The sequence below is a fragment of the Stegostoma tigrinum genome, chromosome 16, assembly GCF_030684315.1.
Source record: "Stegostoma tigrinum isolate sSteTig4 chromosome 16, sSteTig4.hap1, whole genome shotgun sequence".
NCBI classification, from domain to species: domain Eukaryota; kingdom Metazoa; phylum Chordata; class Chondrichthyes; order Orectolobiformes; family Stegostomatidae; genus Stegostoma; species Stegostoma tigrinum.
This window is the reverse complement of record NC_081369.1, coordinates 44,961,206-44,980,360: the sequence shown is the minus strand read 5'-3', so window position 1 is coordinate 44,980,360 and position 19,155 is coordinate 44,961,206. Positions and strand designations below refer to the sequence as shown.

The 19,155-nt window shown below is 37.9% G+C and overlaps 1 long non-coding RNA gene across 1 annotated transcript; it reads right to left on the bottom strand.

Moving 5' to 3' along the window:
• Positions 1 to 532: 532 nt before the first annotated feature.
• On the bottom strand, positions 533 to 18,518 carry LOC125459626 (uncharacterized). The gene is made up of 3 exons (XR_007249064.1): positions 18,418 to 18,518; positions 11,522 to 11,545; positions 533 to 578 (listed from the first exon to the last, which is right to left on the bottom strand). It is a non-coding gene; the product is annotated as an uncharacterized LOC125459626 (long non-coding RNA).
• Between the last annotated feature and the right edge of the window lie 637 nt (positions 18,519 to 19,155).

Genomic DNA, 19,155 nt, shown 5'->3' with positions numbered 1-19,155 from the left:
TGATCAGCACCAAATACAGGCAAGACAAAAGAAAGCTATCGATCAGGACATCAAGAAGTCCTGCATCAGTTCTTCCCTTTAGCCAGTTTCACTTGGGCAGTGGAGGAAGCAGGTCCTAGTCCTGTTTGTGTGAAGCATTCATCTGGCAATGCCAAGTCTATTGCAACCTGTCGAAGATAAGAGTTTTACTTTTCAGGGAGGTGACCAGACTTAGCAGCTGTTAGCCCAGAAGGAAAACCAGCAAAAACCCAGTGACACTTGGAAATGAACATTATTGGAGTACCATTTTGGACTATGCAAGTTATGCTTGACCAGAAGGTTTTACTGTTTTTTTTCCCTTCTGGGAGATTTTACATCAGCTAGATGGATTCCTGTACCATGCATTGGAAGCAGAAATAGGTTAAGAAGTAAATAAACTAGTTGTGAGATAACAAGGTGTAGAGCTGGATGAACACAGCAGACAAGCAGCATCAGAGGAGCAGGAAAACTGACATTTTGGGTCTGGACCCTTCTTCAGAAGTTGAAATAGTTGTGCCTTCTTTATACTTCACCATGAAACGGTATGGCAATGATTCCATCTGCATTCAAGAAAGTGAGTTATGACAGTATTGTGATTAGAAGATGCAACTAATTTAGACAATGTGTTTGCCAGATTATTATTTCTGCCAAGTAGCAAATGATTAAGTAAATGTGGAAAAGATTCAAGATGAATCATAAGTAATTTACCTAATTGCTAAAAAGGTGAACTCTATTTCACTCTAACACAAGGGTAATTTTGGACAATATCCATATACAAAGCTTGAAATTCGCCCCTGCTTCAGCCAAGATAACTTTTGAGTCAGAAGTTCTGAGGTCTGGTTGATTAATTGGAAAGTTTTATGAGCTGTTGACTGTAATTGAATTATCTAATCACTTCCTCTGCCTCTGGCACGTTCTCTTGCACAGTAAATTTGATGATGGTCACCCACCATTGTTAACTGCATGTGGGGACTGCCAAGGTACCCGTGCCTGTGCTAATGGAGGGTAAGCTTGTAAGGTCTGTCAGTGTTTCTTCTGAGGTCTGCTGCTTTTCTGCTTGGCCCAGTGATGTTTCGGGAGTTAGTCTTATTGCCTGAACTTCAGCACCTGTGGGAGGCACCAAAAGAGGCCATGAGAATCAGCCTTAGAGAGCAGATTCAGTGGTGAATCTTCTGAATATAACTCTTTGGTAAACCTTTGGGTGGGTAGAGTACAATCCCAATAATAAATGCATTTAATTCTCTAATCACCATCACCACAATGGATACCCATTTCACCAATATATATTCCTCATTGTCGACAGTCCTAGTGTGTTCATGACTTCCTTCTCCATGGCTCTGATCACTCCAAGATAGGAAATTCCTGTATGAGTCTGGGCTCTCTTGTAGGCATTATGTGTCCATTTCTCTGTGAGGATAACAGAGTGTGTGACATGGTACCCTAACCCTAACCCTATCGCAGGTGTCCGTGACCAATGCCAGCTTCTTGTGCTAATTAGAACCTGCATGCTTCAGTGCTGGTAGCTCCTCAGCAGTGCTAAAGCTGTGAGCCATTCTGACTTGTCAGTAAGTGAGCTGGACACATACTTCTCCCATGCTCGCAAACAACCTGCATTTTGAGATTGGTCCTGACACATGGGGCTGCACTCACAGTTATTTAGGTCTGTAAGCCTTATCTGACTTAGAAACCAGTTCGTTTACACCACATTCTTGTTAATTGTCAGTTACCCAAATCTTACACATGATGCTTTCTCTACCACACATGCCTGCCTACTCTTACCTCCCACAGCGTGAAGGATCCTTCTTCTCCCCCTTGCATCCAGGAGGGTATCCAGCAAACTGAGGTATTTGCCTAAGCTGTATTTCAGCTGTTAGGCTCTCCTGACTCATTCCATGTTTCTCTGAAAGTATGATTCGACAAAGGGACAGTACAGCAAGCACCTGGCAGCCACAGTCATGTGCAGTTGAAATTGACCTGCACTGGAGTGATACTTCCTTAGTTCACGTCCCTGCAGCTGCTACCTGCTGCTGAATGTCTATTGGGGCCTCTCTGTGTGTGTGTGTGTGTGTGTGTGTGTGTGTGTGTGTGTGTGTGTGTGTGTGTGTGTGTTGAGGGGGAGGGGAGCTGGTATGACATCTGTGGCAATGTCAGCGGGCATGGAAACTGTCCCAATTTCTAGTTTTCATCCCTGGATGAAAATTTCTGCTCATACCTTTTAATGTTCATTGTTGTTTTTTCACAAATCCATTTTTTTTTATAGTTTGTAAATTGATTTCAAATATTACTTTTGACCTAAATCAAACTAATATATCAGTGGCAGTGAAATAGAGTTGTATCCCATGTTGTATATTTGGGGCTAGCAATTGTCACAAAAGTATACTGCTTGAGTCCATGGTACTTTCTGCAATCTGGTTGTTGGCAGTTTCTTCTCCACACTCATTCTCTTTACGTGATGCTAGAGCCTTCCAGCTCTCTGTTTCAACATGCCATTCTGACATCACCTTGTATACGTCCGGTATTAATTCCCTTACTCTACATCTCCTGCAAGTTTTTAATCCTCATTATTTTAATGCTTTATTGTCTTCCTGCAGAGTCTCAGACTTCACAGGATTAGTTTTATTCTACTTTAACCAATCTCTTTGGTTTGGTTTTCTTTTTGAAGTTGCAGATATTCTGTGTTTGTCCATCAGTTAGTGTGGAAATTTTCTTGGTGAGTTGTGGGGATTTCCTTTTACCTTTCTTCAGAGTAATAAGTCCACACATTTCTATTGGTTTTTTGTTTAATGATGTCAGTGCATTGCAGTTTCTCTTTATGGTCTGATTTATTCAAAGATGATCATGATTGTGGTGTTTTCTTTTCCACTGTTACACATTCTCTCTGTTGGATCTTTTAGCAATACTCTATGCCAAGGGATTCTTGCACTCTGTACCTTTTATAGAGTCTTTAAAGCTTATTTGACTCTTTGCAATTCTTCTTATTGTTTCAATCTATTATGGTCATTCTCAGTGCTGTTTAGTTTTAACATATGAACTACAGATGGAAGTTGCATTCTCAATCTCCTACCCATCAATAAGTCTGGTGATAAGCAATTCTGCAGTGGTAGGGATTGGTAATTCAATACAACAAGATTTAGGACTTAATTTATCTCCAGTAGCACTTTTATTTTTTGCATTCCTGTCTCAGCTTCTCCAGTTGCTTGAGAATATTCAGGTGAATTGGTAACATGAATGAAGTTGTATTCGTTTGTAAATCTCTTAAACTGCTACAATTTAAACTGTGGACCATTATCTATTGCTACAATATCTGGAAACCCCATGCGTTAAGTAAATTATTTTGACTGGCTGTATTGCTGCTTCTATTGTGAGATGCTGCAATATGTTGACTTAAATCCATCATGAAAACTAGTCAATCACATCAATGATGATTTTTTTCCTGTGAATGCAAATAAATCCATTTGCTGGTGCTCCTACATCCTTGACATAAAAAGTAAAGGTAATAGCGGTTTATTTCTGTCTTGGCTGTTTACAAAACAAGGAATGCAGTTACCAAATTAGAGAGTGATATCTGGTCACCAGACTGATTGTTGCACTTTTGTGTTGCTTTGGAATTCTTTTGAGAATGTCAAGTCATGGAGTTCTTTGTATTACTAATTTCTCATTAAAAACTAGCAATGACTAATCATCGATGGTGAGATGTTTACGCTGTTAAAAGTTGTAGTTGGATTGTGGGTACAGATTACTGTATATCCATTGTTCTGGATAATTTTCTAGATTTGAGGAAATTCTTCATCCTGTTCTTGAGCTTTTCTTATCCCTAGCATTTCTTTGCAATTTTCTTTCCCTAGCTAGTCAGTGCTTAGTAATTTCTGATATGTGATCTCCAAACTCCTTGATAATGTCTAAATACTCTTGTCTTCTTCAGTTTGGTAGTATCCCTGACAGTCTGCTGTTGTTTCATACTTCTCTTGTAATCTTGCTTTATGAGTCTTAATATAAATTACTGAATCACACGTAACATCTTAATGATTTATTTTGAGTTCAGAAGAACACCCAAATAATCTTGGGTCGTGCTGTGACACAGAGAGGTCAAGGGGTTCAAGTATATATTCCTTTGAAAGTTGTCACTTGTAGACAGGATGGTTAAGAAGGCATTTAAGATGAGTGCCTTCAATGCTCAGACAATTGACTGCATGAGTTAGGACATCATGTTGAGGTTGTACAGGACATTGCTGAGCCAAATTTTGGAGTACTGTGCATAGTTCTAGTCACCCCGCTATAGCAAGGATATTATTACATTGGGGAAGGCTCAAAAGATTTGCCGGGATATTGCTGGGACTGGAGGTTTTGAGTTATTAGGCTGGATAATTGGGACTTTTTTCACTGGAGCGTAGGAGGTTGAGGGGTGACCCTACAGAGATTTATGAAATCATGAGCGGCACAGATAAGGTGAATAGCAAAGGTCTTTTCCCAAGGGTAGAGGAGTTCAAAACTAGGGGGCAATTTTAAGGTGAGAAGTGATTTAAAAGGGACCTGAGGGGAAACTTTTTCACATGAGGGTAGTTTGAGGGTGGAATAAACTGCCAGAGGAAGTGGTGGGATGCAGATACAACAGTTAAAAGACATTTGGACAGGCACATGAATACAGCCAAGTTGGACTAATTTAGTTTGGGAAACTTGGTCAGCATGGATGTGTTGGACTGCAAGATCTGTTTCTGTGCTGTATGACTATAAACGTGATTCTGTCACATAATTTGAAAACCTATCATACACCTAATCAACTATTAATTGCCGTTTAAGTTCTGTCACAATTTAGAAGCACTGTAGGCTAGTCTATGCTTTCCATCTTTCTGCACCTTAAGGAGTACCTAATCCAAATATCCTCAATCCTTTGGGTGGAACATCTGCCCAAAACTTTCTGAAGACACCTGGAGTTGTATGATTTTTTTCAAAAACACTTTCCTGGTCAAAACTCCAAAACCATTGTTGCCCCCACCTTAAGGTTTATCTCAAGGACTTTGCCAAATTCTGTCAAGATTTGCCCTCTTGCTTGATAACACTGAGACTTTTTTGAAGTTCTGGCATTCCTAACTGGTGGAAACTTTTCCTACTTCTCTTTTAATGAACTGTCATTCCATTTGATTGAATGCCGTGTTCAAGAAATTTAAGCTTAAGGTTTGAAAACACACACTTTTCATTTAAGTGTTATACCTGTACTTTATAGCATTTTTATTATTGTTCTGACACTTTGGTCACATTCCTCCTATATGGGTCTGTGCATCAAACCATCATGCATGTGGCAAAATATACCATCCATGCTTTTCAATGTGTTAGACACCATTCACCGAAAAATTCTGGAAGAAACAGTTCCAAAATGTAGCCTTTTAAAACAATGCTACGAAGAAGAAGTGATGGTTGTATTCAACTTTCTAAAGTCTTCATTCTGAGATAATTTACAAAATCCACTGTTAGCATTCAGTTTGAGGAACAGGGTGCTCTAGACTTTCATCTTCTGAGATCATTGAGCAGATCTGATGTTGCACAGCTTTGTTGAATCCGCACCAATTCTCACAGAACTGTTTGGTTTTATAATGATAACGTGAAGACCATGTTGTTGACAATGGTGACTGGTGAGAGAATTCCTTTATGTAGCATACTTTCTCTATCTGTTATCAAGGATGATTGGAGGATCTTTCTCTGAGTGAATAAGCAAACTAGTTTAGCACCATTTTGGAAGACATTATGACATTTAACCTTTAATTTCCCCAGTCAGAATCACTGGAATGTTTACAGTTCAAAAAGAGACCATTTGACCCATTGTGCCTGTACTAGCTCTTCAAGCAAGCATTGCTATCTAGTGCCAATCTAATGCTTTTTCCCATACCTTTGCAGACGACTACTATCCAAATGAACATCCATGGATGGTTCGCTCGCTGAGCTGGTTCGTTAGTTTGCAGCCATTTCATTTCCCTGCTAGGGACCATCATCAGTGCAGCCTCCAATGAAACGCTGTTGTGTTTTCCCGCCTGATTTAAACGCTGGGATCAATTGGAGTGATTACCTCATTTCTTCTGATTTTTATTTGCAGTGCTGTGTATTTAAGATCTAATTCTGTCTTTATTGATGGCCTTCTCGATGGAGAACCAGGACATTAGAAATGCCCGTGCTTGTCTCTGTTTCGCTTCTCCCAGGATCTTGACGTTGTCCCAATCAAACTCCTTGTCTGTGTGTATGGAGATGAACGAGTATCGATTGTGTCTTTTTGTTGTTTGTTGGTGTTCATGTACTCTTGTAGCCAGTTTCCTTCCTGTCTGTCCAATGGAATGTTTGTTGTAGTCCTTGCATGGAACTTTGTATAATGCGTTGGTTCAATCCATAGTGGGTAAGGGGTGTTTGGTTCTTGTTAGCAGCTGGAGTAGGGTTGATGTAGGTTTGTGTGCATGCAAGAACTGCAAACCAACCAACCATAGGATCCACAACCCGAGCTTCAAATCTGCTCAAGAACCTTAAATAATCATCCAATTCCTCAATTGAACCAACCTCCACTAAATTTCCAGGCAGTGAGTTCCATACCCGAACAACTGACTCCATGAAAAAGCTTTCTCTTACATCACCCTTGCTTCTTTTTCACATCATTCAAATTCTATGTTCCATTGTTCTCATTCCTTTTGTAAGGGGAAAAGCTTTTCCCCATCTACCTAGTCTGATCATGATTTTAAAGACCTTGATCAAATCTCCTCTTAGCTTTCTTAACCCAATTTCTTCAATCTATCTTGATAACTGAAGTTTTTCATCCCTGGAACCATTCTTGCAAATCACTTCTGCACTCTCCCCAGTGCGTACACTCATACCTACAACTGTGGATCATCATAGAACAGTGTGGAAGCAGGCCATTTAGCCCATCAACTCCACACCAACCTTCCAAAGAGGTTCTCATCCAGATCTAGTCACCCTACCCTATCTCTGTAACCCTGCATTTCACAGGCTGAACAGCCCTGGATACTATGGCAATTTAGCATGGCCAATCCACCTAACCTGGAGGAAACTAGAGCACTGAAGGAAGTCCATGCAGGTACAGGGAGAACATGCAAACTCCTACAGACAGTTCCACAAGTTTGGAATCGAACCTGGATCCCTGGCACTGTGTCAGCAATGCTAACCACTGAGTCATTGTGCTGCCCCTGTGCATAATACTCCAGCTGAAATCCAATAAGTTTTTTTCATACAAATGTTCAATGTCACCTCCTTGCTGTTGTATTGTATGCCCCATTAATAATACTGAGAATAGTATATGCTTTATTAACTACTTTTTCCAACTAACCAACCACTTTAAATTATCTGTGTGTATATATATACACCCTAGTCCCTCTACTCATACACTGTCTTTAGAATTGTACCCCCTACTATATATTGCCTTTACATATGCTTTCTACCTTACACCCCTTTGCTTTTAACTTCTTCTGCCACCTGTCTGCCCACTTCTCTATTTTGTCGAAGTTCCTTTGAAGTTCCACAGCATCCTCATAGTATACAATTCTTTCAAGTTTCGTGTAATTTGCCATCTTTGAAATTGATCCCCCTGCACACCAACATCCACATCATGAATGTATACATCAGGAAAAGCAAGGATCTCAATACCAACCGTACTGCCCATTACTCTATTTTCTGTCACTCAGCCAATTTTGTATCCACTTTACTACTGTCCCTTTTATACCATAAACTATAACTTTCCTCACAAGTCTGTTGTGTGGCACTGCATTGAAGACCTTCTGCAAATCCCTTCAACAGTGTTACCCTCATTGAACTTTCCTATTTATTCTTCAAAAAACTACAGCAAATTTAGTAAATGCATACTCCCCTTTAGAAATCCATGACTGTTCCAAATTAACCCACCTTTATCTCTGTGAATATGACTTCTGTCCCAAATAATTGTTTCTAGAAGCTTCTCCTTTACTGAAATCAAACTGACTGGTCTGTAATTATCCTTATGATTTTACTTGAACAAGGCTGTGATGTTTGCAATTCTCTAGCCCTGATAATGATTTCAGGAATTCATTACGAAATTCATTTTATTTGCATCATCAGTATCATCAGCCTTGCGGATTAATCTTTGTTTTAAGCATGCTCTTCTTCTGACTAGAAAATGTTCTTAATTGTGAACAACATGCAGAGATTCCAAGATTCTTCTTTTTTTATATCTGAGCTTCAACATGAGCTGGCCTTTTACTTTAAAGTAAGTTCCCCTTGGACCTCGAGATTTCACAAATGATCATTACAATTTAATTATTTTACCCACTTAATTTGATCTGATCATACCACTGGAATAGTGATTCCATGTCGAACTTAAGTCCTTCTGGGTATCCAATTACTTCCAGTTTGACACTCGCGTATTTGTTCATCTTATCATTAATTTCTCCTAAGAAGGTTTTTCTCTGTTCCTGAGGTATTTTTTTAACCTCTTGAACATGGTCTTTGACTGCATGTTATCTGCATTGGAGGAACAACAGACTGCTTTAAAATGACCAATTTCTACACAATTTTGCCCCTTTGCTCCCCCTGCTGGACATTGTTCATGTGTGTATTTCTTGTTCCTGCCAAGTCAATCAACTTTCTCCTTTGTGGATTACAAACTAAACTGCCTCACTCAAATTTTTCTTTGGACCAACATTGTCCCATTGAATGAGTAACCTGACTCTGTTTCCAAAATTACGTTGTTTTAACAATCCCTAAAGTTAAATCTTTTGTGGCTGGCAATGCATCTGATAAGATCTTAACTGCAACCTTGACTTTTTCCGCTCATCAATCATGAGCACAGTTTCTTCAGCACAATTCTCTACCAGCCTACAAAGATCACTAATGAATAAATCCATAATTCCCAAAGGCCTGTTAAGTTTTGCCCAGTTCAAAAGTTGGATTTTGGTGAACACCTGAAATATACGTCAAATGACTTTAATACCTCCCCACATGAGACTGTACTCTGTCTCGCAAATACATCATTAACAATTGTGCACATTGTGCAAAGTAATGCATTGATCTGGTTGCTCTAACCCTTCTTATCTCATCCTGAAGCATACTGTACCTTGTTAAACTTAGAATCAAAGAATCATAGAATCCCTACAGTGTAGAAACAGGCAATTTGATTCATCTGGTCCACACTGCCCCTCCAAAGAGCATCCCATGCACACCCACCCTATTCCCAGGCTAATCCAACTAGCCTGCACACCCCTTGACACTATGGGACAACTTGGCTTGGCCAATCCACCTAACCTGCGCATCTTTGGACTTTTCCTTCAATTTTTCAATTCCTGGGTCTGGGATTGCCCTTCTGTTGCCTTAGATGATTACAGGGTTGCTGGGCTGGGTTACATGCTTCTCCTGAGCCACAGTGCTATTTCTGCACTTTTGACTGGCTCTGCTTGCTGCTTCAGGTTTCTGCTCACTGCTATCTTGTCCCCGGGGGTCCATATCCAACCTCTTGCTGCTGCACAATATCCCCGATATCCTGTCGAGTTTTTGGCAAAAAGTTATGCCTGTTCCTCTGGACCTCAAGGTTCACTTCAACTGACAACTTTGTTGCTTCTCATTAGCTATTCTGCTGCTTTTTTGTGTGTTTGGGTCTACTGCACCCCAAAAGGATGCTGTTTGAGTTCATGGTACTTTCTGCAGAAAACCTTATTTATTGCTTAAGCTGTACACATTATCGTCACATGAGGTTGGAGTATCTGATACTTTACAGATCTCATCATTTAGCCGTGTGAATCTGACATCACTATTCTGTACATTTCTGATATTAATCCCATCACTGTACATTGAGTGGGATAGTACCTCAGGACTGAATTGATACTTTACCACAAGCAGGGATGAAATGTTTTAGTCATTCAATACATGATAGTTTTAAATTCTGCTAGAATGCAGTGTGTTCATTTTTGGTGAAAGTGTAACTAGTTTATGAAGCACTAGCTTTGAAAAACAACCCCTCTCCATGGACTTTTCCTACAGAAACAGAATATCAAAGCATTTGGTGTCTCTGTGATTGCAGTAGCAAATTGTGCCTGCAGGGGCTAGTCTTGCCTACAAATAATCGCTGTTTCTTATGCTTTGCGAATGGTGCCTGATAGACTATGAAAATAATGTTTGCATTATGACAGAAAGCAGTTAACTTGTAATGTTAAAGGCTATTTAGAGCAGCAGAGAAAGAGGCTGGTAATTACTTTAATAATCTACACTTGCTGACCAGTTTGCAGAATCATAAAACCAACAAAGAACTGAACTGGATGTCAAAGATGCAGCAGGTATATTTAAAATAAATGCAACACAGCACAACAGGAGCACACCAAGCTGTGCAAATCCATTTTGTTTTTGTTTTATAAGGTGGCACTTATGTGTGAAACAACAATGCACATGGCAATGGCTTTTGCATGGAGATGGTTAAAAACGGTGTGCCTATTGGAGTATGAGTGTACTTTATCTTTACTGACAGACAGTTTGACCAGTGTTAGGTTATCCTGATCCATTCAGCATACCTTCATTGCATCATAAATAAATCAGACAAATGACTTTTTTCCTAGGGTGGAATAAGCACGAGGGGGAAATCTCTCCAGACGCTCTATGAATCTCCTGATGGCAGCTGTGAACAATGAGTGAACTGCAGCCAACCAATTACCCAGAATCCTTCCTTATCCAGACAGAGAAATTATATTGCTGTATGATGGAGTTTTTGTATATTGAATTCAATAGCCCAGAGAATAAAAGACAGACATAATAGGGGCAGAGGCTATTCAGATGAGTGCCACTTGCTGCATTGGGCAGTTGTACCTTGATTATAAAAAAAATTTACTTTAATTTTTTTTCCCCTTGAACCCTTGGTAGCAATGGAAATGAACAGAGCACCCTGCATTAGCCAGCAGTAATTTAAATATTACATTAAAAAAACATTAGTGCTGTTCTTTCTGTCTAATACAATAACTATAATTTTTGTTTGTATTTTCTGTTTAAACTTCATATCATGCATATTGTAATTTAATGAGCTTGCTGCCATCTTCTAGTAACTAAGTATTTGAGAGAATATGGTCAAATCTCATCATCATATATTTCAGCAGTCCTTAATATTTTATACTTATCATCAGGGACAGTTATGCAGTAGCCATTATTTTGAAGTACATTGATTGAAACAACATAACTACTACATGTTTATGAGACAAATGTATGTGAATTTCAGAGAATAGTACATTACAAGGCATTAGTGACTTTATGTGTTAATGTGGAATATTTATGCGTGAAAATAGGATTTTTAGGCTTGATCTTGCAGTTAAGGTGTTAGCCATGAATGATTATTCCATTTGATTACTATGGTAAATGTGTCATCCAGATGAGAAAAAAACACTTTAAATTGGCATTTTAGGGTCTATGGAATTTTAAGGTATCCCAAATTGATGCTGTAAGTAGGTAGAATCAGTATAAATATGTATTATATTGTAATTATCTTAATAACTATTGTTTAACTTACAGTTTCTTCATGTTCCTGAAGCCACTGAAAAGAAAAATTTGAAATTAAAAATAAATAATAAAATGTGTCTGAAAAAACGCTGTTTTTTTTTCTGGGTTGCCTCCCAAATATATTGTGAATACAGCCAAAGCATAACCGTGAAGAACTGTGATACCTAATGTTTCCTATCCTAAATGTTATTGTTGAAATGGCTGAAGTATTTAATAAAACAGAATTTTGGGTTAAAGTGTGTCAGAGTGAAATAAATAATTATCTTAACAAAAATAGACTATTATGTTTGTTAGTATTTAAGTAAGGAGCAGGTTTAAGTGTGATTCATGGGACATTACTTGCTGTGATGATTAAAGTAAAATCATCTTTGGGTAAAATAATTGATGCATTTTCAATAGTCTACTGTCTGCACACGCAAATCATATTGGTGAATGTAGGTGTAATCGGAGATTTTAGTTAATTTTGAAACAACCCCGAATTGATTGTATTTTGATCCCTAATGGAAAACATTTTATCCTCAAGTTCAGAAGGACGTAAAGTTTACAGCTTTGTTTACATTGACAGCGCACAGGATACTCACAAGAGTAAAATAATTGTGTTGTCACACAGAAAGAATTTAATACACACTGTAACCTTTTGCAACAATTGTATGCAGCTGGCTACAAAGTGGAATTTCTCATGCTAAAGTCTCAGACAGAAAAGATGCTGAGCTGTAAATAACATAGTCCCATACCTGGAAAGAATAAATTGCTTGTGTTGCTACTGCAATGCACTCTAGATTTAATGCCCAGTTAGTAGATTTTAGAAAATTGGTGAGAAATGTGTTAAATTACCATGTAGATTGTTGACAATATGTAGTTTTGTTTTACTTAGTTGGTGCAAAGATTCCAAAGTGGTTCCAAAGTGCTTCAGTAATCAACCATGTCAAGGAAAAGGTGCTTAAGTAGTGCTGAGATAAGATGGACTGCTTGCGAGCTTTAACGGCATATGAAACCTTTTTAAATATATCATATTACTATTGTGTACCTCATGTGCCAGTATATAAGAAATCTGTGGAACAAGACAGACAGCCCAGTGTAAATCTGATGATGAATACTGTGCAGAAACAGAAGTCCAGTATATAACCTATAATTGATTAGGTGGTAGATGAATTAATATCCTTAATCTTTTCCATATTGCATAAAGTGGGCTTGTGTGCCATCTTAAAAGAAGTGTAAGCCTTTAATGTACTGCCAGATTTAAAACCGTGCTTAATGTCCTCAATCCATCCAGTGTATTTATCCAATCCATGTCAGCGCTCTCATTTCTCCCCCCTCTTTTACTAAGTGTTTACTCCTTTGGCAAGGAGAAAGCATTTAAAACTGATGTTCATGGTCTGATGCTTCAGATTCCTTCACTGCTGGTTTAAAAGGTTCCCTGTCTGAAATTCATCTCTAGTTACCATACACCAATCCCCTGGGTCCTCCCGATATTTAGCAAAAAAGGAGCCCTGCAACCACTTATGAGCGGGGTTTAATAACACGCAAATGTGTTTCTTATTTTGCATCTTGTTAAGAAAGATGCATGCTACCAAATAGTCTCCTGGTGTAAGGTTTAGTGCAGTGCCTGCAAGTGTAATGATACTCTGTTAACACCAGTGTCCCATGACCACTTAAAATCCCAGCTGAGCTGAGACAAAATTACTTCATTTGTGCACTGGGCTGAAGATTGTGGAAGTTCTTCACATCAAGTCTTCTGATTTGTGAAGTATTTAAATTTTGAAATATTGAGTGTAGACTAGGATACTGTGCTACGCAGTACATGCAACTGATGGATGCAAGGGCAGCTAGCTTCGCGTGTCAAAAACATTATGTTGATGTGTCAGATTTAACGGATTACTTAAATTTGATGTTGCATTGTGTTGAATTAAATATTCTAAAATAAGTTACCTCTGTTATGGCAATATTTCCTGCTTAATGGCCACCTTCATTGACATCTAAAATAATTCAGCTAACAGGAACGTAACAGTCAATAGAAACTTAGATTGTTTTTGGAAACCATTGACCTTTTGCCAAATGTAAAGTATGCCCAACGGGATAGCAGAAATAGTATTCTCTCTACATGACCCCTCCCTGTGCCACTTTCTAATCAGCTGATCAGACAGGTGCAGAACTTAATGCTTTGCATTTACAGCTATGTCCTCATTAGTCTTGAGTACAAGGTAAGTTGCCAAATGCCTTTAAAAAATGTTGTTCACAATTCTATGACCCTGTCAAATTAAAAGATGAGATTTTCAAAAATGCTTCCTCAAACTGCCCAAGAGGAATCATCTAAAGCCACATGTTTTCCTTTCAATGAAAGCAGTAGGACGGTATTACAATTGGCTTCAGCTTGTCTCTGTTAAGGGAAGCAAAATTGCTGGAGTCTCTACTGCTTGCACTGTGGCTGGAAGTGTGCATGTGTGCAGTGTCTGGTGATAGGTTGGTTTGTGATGCTTCTTATGACCAAATAGCCCAGTCTGTTCTCACGTTTGAATTAAAAACAAGATATGGAAAGGCCTCTGGGCCTGTGGACTCATTTCCCTACAAACAACAATCTCCTTCATAAGGAATGTGAAGAAAATTGATAGATTATGCTTTTTCTATTAACATTCAAAATACAGATATAACACCAGATCAAATTACAGAAATATTTCTTCATTTGCAAATTGCATTGTTATATTTATGTTTTCATTTGCAGCTGCATCTATGAATGGTTTATAAGGTCCTACTAAGTTTAACGAGAAAAATCCATTCAGTAATAATTTGCAAAGGTGAAAAAAGCTCATTTTTCTCTTAGCTTTATTTTTAATCACGCAGAGAATGAAACAGGGGTCCAGAATATGATGGCAGATGACTTCACCCTTGTATTCACAGCAACACTGGGAGGGGAATCTTGCGGTCAATTTGGCTGTGCGAACCCTCCATTTGTGGTAGCACCATGGCCAAAATAGAATGCTGCTGACGCACATTGCTGATGTCTTTGGAACAGTTCTTTAATTCATATCTTGCAAATGCCATAAATAATTACTGGCTTGACCAGATTTTATTCACATGATGTGGAATTTTCTATAGAGTTGACAGAGATTTAAATTATGTTTTAAAAGAAATGTTTTATAGATTGTAAACTTGAAAATCCCAAAGATGGGCCATTATCAAGTTTAATATGAAGAAAACTGCATGGTGACTGATTTCATTATTTGTATTAAAAATATTCTAAGCCATGACTATCATTTATTTTTAATTTAATGCATTTTACTTTGTACCTAGCGATAAAAAAGATTATTTGATTGAAATATTTCTGCTTTCCATTAATGTCTTTATAGCTTTTTGCATTTTAATCTATTTTATTTGTGTGTTTTAGGATTTATAGATTTGCCTTAATCCTTTGTCTAATAGCAGAATATAAGTAAAATGCATTGAACAGGCAAAGCTTAGCGCTTCAATTTAAGAGTAGGCTTGCAACATTGTACTACATATTAAACATGGGAAATATTTTCTAACTTGTTTTTATTTTTTTTCTTTTTCTCTTCGATTTTATGTATTCTGCTGAGTTTGTTGAAAATGTGTATTTTGATCACTTTATGAATTAATGTCATTGGCTTGTGTGAGAAAAAATTATGATTCAAATTAAATGAATCTTCAAATATACATTAGCATTTACTAACATTTATTTTCCTATCTTTAGCAATAAAAACCATAAAGAATAGTTGAGTTTGAAATATATTGAGCTTTTAAAGTGTAAACAAAAAAAGGCATGTAGTTAATTTTAAAATGGTGTTCGTGATGAATGTCGGCACATCAATGAAGCTTCCATGCAAATATAAGAAGCTATAATTCATGTCGCATTCAGTAAAATATGGGCTAAAATGCTAAAATAATAGGAGGGTAAGGAAAAATAACAATCTCTGAAGGGCAGCTGTCTCACGCCCTAGCTTGGAGAAAGCCTGTTCAATAGGATTACTGTCCTCTCTCATAACCTATCAGTCTGCTGATCAGAAATTCATAATGCAGGCCATCTATTTTTCAGCTCCTGCAAGGTTGCATGATTGAATTTAAATGAGCAAATGCCAGAAGTGGGCTTTGACATTCACTCCTCATACTGTCTTTTTCTTTCCCCTGCTTGCCACCATCTCAGAGCATGCAAATAGGAAGCTGCGATGATCACAAAATGGAGGATTTCAGTAGAGCGAGGGAAAGGAAGAAACAAAAAATAATGTAAATGTTTGCTGACATGCTGTCAGCGGAAAAATAGCTATCGTTGAAACTACTCGTGTTGAAATTAGAAGAATTAAAATTATCTCAGAGCGTCTTTGGACTGTCCTCCATTTGAACCAGCCATTTGCAATCTCTGTTTGATGCTGTTGATAATTAGCTTACAGAAGTGTATTGTGGCCAAATTGTCTTGGAGTGTAATGATATATAATGCTGCAAGAAAGAGTGAATTTAGATCCTGCTAGTGAATAAATTGACAAATTCTGCAGGAGAGCATAATGTCAGTGGTGTCGCTTATGGGTGTACCTTATTAGTTCTAACAGGCTGGTTAGCATGAGGTCACCTCCACAACTGCTGCTTGCCACAGCAGGGTCATGCGTCTTCAGGCTAAAACCAGGGGAAAGCAAGCTGAAGATTCTGTCAGATCAGTCCAGCATGCAAATTTAGTCTCCCCCCCCCCCCCCACCCCCCTTTGTGTCTCTAAGTGCATGTGTGTTTTTGCCTGTGCATGTATGGTTTTTTTCCTCATTCTCTACTCTAAACTCCAACTGCAATACCCCCTCCCCCACCCACCCCCTCAACACAGCAACCCATAGTCCTTGCTCACTATCTGTAGCACCATGTGATGCTGTTCTGGGCATAGTAGATAAAAAGAAGTACATCAACAGAAAAAGGAAATAAGGGACAGTAGCTTGCATCTTGCTTTATTTTTCTCCACATTGCCTCTTTGATTTGGAAGAAATTACGCATTTGCATGTACATTTTGGGTGAATTAAGCCAAGTTTTTCCCCTGCTTACATATTTGTTAAAATTAACAATTTTTTTGTTTTAAAATTTGGTTTACTCTCAACATGGTTGACTTCTTTTAAACATGAGTAACATCATCCCTTGGATATCTTATTTTGGAATTACATTTTAATCAAAAATAAAATTTAGTTTCCTTTGAAAAATGAGAATATTTTAAGCTATGGTTTTTGGTTGTAGCTGTTGCCACTGTCATAAATGCTTTCATCAAATTCAGTTGCACTGAAGAGAGTCTCTAGACATCTGATTAAACTCTTTCACTTACAGCATGTTCAATCAATCCCAAGTCTACCCCTTTACGTGACATTTTGGTCTGAATTTGTACCGTAGACTATTTATTTATTTACTGGTTATTTTTGTACCGAGAGAACCCAGTTTTGAATATATATGTGCGTATGTGATTTTTGCTTTTAGTTTTTCTAACCCCAGGCTTATGTTTGCATTGTGGTTCTAGCCCCAAACCACCAACTCCTCAGAGCACCGTCTGGAAAAGTGACTCTTACAAGTTGTGAAAGCCTTCAGGTTTTCCTTTGTAAAGCGTTTAACTGTGACCCACCCCTCCTCTCTTCCCTCCCCCTATCCAAGGCTTCATGATGTCTTGCCTGCTGGCTTAACATGTAGTTGTCTTTTTATTTTTTATATACCAGTCACAACTCAGGGAGAGGAGGGGAAAGCAAAACCTTGAAGGATGGAGCTCAAAATTCAAAGCAGCCACAGGGAATTCCAAGGCAAGAACACAAGGCAAACAAGCTGAGGTAAGGCAGTTCTATCCCTTACCTCGTTTTATTTATGCCTTCAGAGTGAGAGACTTTAAAAAACTTGTACTTCACTGCCAAAGGAGATGAGCATGGAAATCATGTGAATATGCAAAGTAGGCACAGAGGCTGCGTTTGTGACACGTGTATGTGTGTATCCATCTCCCCACCTCCTTGCCTCAGCGTCTGATCCTCAACAGATTGCTGTTGTTTCTTCTGATCACAAGCCCTGTGTGCAGAGGGGGGCTTGAAGCTCAGAATCATGACATGATTGCACTGTTTTTTTAATGTGCGCTTTTCTAGCTCATTTGCATGTCAAAGCGACGGAGGTGTGAGGGCAGAGATTAGTATGGATATGACATAATGATGTAATGAATTGAATGTGATCGCTTATGCAAGTAAGCAGGAGAGGATTTTTGATTTACTGTATAAGGTTGATTAGTGCCAGGGGCTGTCGGAATGCATTCTTTATTAAGGCTGATTTTTTAAAAAATGAGAGTACTTTTCAGTTTTATTTGTTTGCACTTCATCATAATTTTTAAACCTGATCCAATTTACGTGGAGTTTCATTACACACGAAGCTTAACTTGACATTCATTGCTGAATTTTATAGAAGCTACAATTGTATTTATGTGAACAAAAGATGCTGCATTAAGAAATATTTATACTTCTATTATTGTTTTTTTTTAAATTTATAAGTATGGATAAATCTATAGAGTTTATATTTAACAAATCCAAAGCTAAGTTATAATACTGCCACGAGTGTCTAAAACAGACGTGTGTTTGTAATTAAAGTCTGGATTGTACAAAGGTTCTGCCCAGCTCCCGATATACATATTTGTTCAGAGTTGGCAAAATTCAATTTAAATTTCAAAATTATTGTTATTTTTGTTGAATTTTAAAATTCCCAAATTTTAATTCTTACCTGTTTTTTCTGATAAAATAATTTTAAAAGATAAAGCATTGCCTACCATTTAAAAAAAGCAAAATTTACAAAAACAGGAGAAATTCCTCGTTTTACACAGATATAATGTCAGATATTTATTCATTTTTATATGTCATAAATCAAGTAAAATAAGTTTTTGTGTAAAGAATGAAACTCTTTTTTCCTTACCTCGTGTTTTAACTTGTAGAATGTTTGCTTTGCAACACACTGCAAGCTTACAATTGTGACTGAGCTCCCACCGAAACCCTAGTCTGTAGTGCCACCTCCACATCAAAGAAAGGCAGAAAAGAGGATTATTACTATTGATCCACCCAAGGGGATCATTAAACATCAGTATCAATCCACAAATCAGCAGTCTGTGGTAGTTGCTTGGGCAGTCATTGGCAATTTGTCCCTATTAGATGGCCTTGCCCGGAGGTGTCGATGATGAGAGTGTGTCTTTATCAGAACTTCAGATAGTAATTTTAGATTTCTTAGGAATTTCACTAGCTATATCAGTATGTGAAAACGCAATACTTTAGCCTTAAAAAGTGACATTAGATTAATGCATGCATTGCAGTATGATCTTCCATGAACTCCCTCCCATCCCCCCGCCCAAGTTGCTCTTCTTAATAGCAGTGGATGTTTTTAACTTTGTGGTTTATTATTGGTTAACTATAAAATTCATCAGTAATTCCCCTGTTACCAACAGCAAACATCACACTGTTATGAGATAAAAAAGTGAAAACATGTTACATCAATTGAGGGATATATACTATATAGAAGGAAGTACTAATCTGATTTCATTAGTAATTTACAAATCAATAACCGATATTGACCTTCCGTAATCATAAATCCATGGTGGTTATTTCTGAGTAGTCCCGTACTTTCAGTTTTCGATCATAAGCGATTTGGATGCCTCAGATG